General features: G+C 46.2%; 1 pseudogene; it reads right to left on the bottom strand.

Moving 5' to 3' along the window:
• Nucleotides 1–75: 75 nt before the first annotated feature.
• Nucleotides 76–1,023, bottom strand: LOC103610153 (annotated as a pseudogene).
• Between the last annotated feature and the right edge of the window lie 34 nt (nucleotides 1,024–1,057).

Raw genomic sequence — 1,057 nt, 5'->3', positions numbered from 1 at the left:
GCATACCCTTAAACCAGTCTCAACTCCATGAAACGGCATGTCAGGAGTTTCCCTTTCTTTTGTGCAAGCAAAATACTAGCACGGTCCTCCTGAATATTCATCTTCCTCTTCATCAGCAGCTGTGATGATGATGCCATTAGGCTTGGCCTGTGGTGTTGGCAGGTGATTTCTTCATGATTCTCTCTCCTGGAACCACCACACTCAGGCCCAGCTTCACATAATCATTGTCCATGTACTTGAAAAGTGGCAAGTTGCAAACCTCTGACACTTGATCTTGATCTTCCTGGCCATATCTTTCGAGAAGCTGTTCAAGTGCAGCACAGTCTTGACTGCAATTGAACCCTGGTATGCTGTAGCTCTCCCAGACCCATCTTTCTGCAGCCACGTAGTCATTTCTGTGGAAATGAGCTAAGACTTGAGCAATTGTTTTCTTATAACAAGATGGATAATTCTCAATTTCCTTATAAATATTTTTTTCTTTACGAATAGAGTGCCACCTCATCAAACTTGCATCCTCATACCAGCTGTCTTGAGGTTTTTCCCAGTAATTCAACTGCCTGCCCTAAGCGTTTCTCATTCTCAACCACATTTGCTGTCTGTTGATATAACTGTACAGCCTTTTCTGGGTCTACATTGTCGGTCAGCTTTCCGGCTCACTCCAGTGCCATGGCCGCTGTGTCAGGGGTGCCGTTCTCTAGGTGCATCATACTGGCTTCCTCAACCAGCTGAACAGCCTCCGGTAGTTTCTGCATCTCCTTCAACATCATGCCCGTTTGCTCATAAGCTTGGACAGCATGAAAAAACGCCCTATTGTTTTCACAGGCAACGGCTTCCCTCAGGCAGCCATCTTTTACTTGTTCAAACTGTTTGGCATTTTTTAAAGCTTGTTGCTTCTGCTTTTCCATATTCAGAAGCGGCACTGTCATAATATGGCTTCCATTTTAAAAATCCAGTTTTCAGATATTTCTCTGCTTTGGCGATGTGCTCTAGCACCTCGTGTACCTTCTGAGCCACCAGCTCTACAGCCGGCCCCTGACGCGGGGCCGAGGAACGCGCC

Source organism: Galeopterus variegatus, unplaced genomic scaffold (genome assembly GCF_000696425.1).
Source record: "Galeopterus variegatus unplaced genomic scaffold, G_variegatus-3.0.2 Scaffold10677, whole genome shotgun sequence".
Lineage (NCBI taxonomy): Eukaryota > Metazoa > Chordata > Mammalia > Dermoptera > Cynocephalidae > Galeopterus > Galeopterus variegatus.
This window is presented reverse-complemented; position numbering and strand designations above follow the sequence as displayed.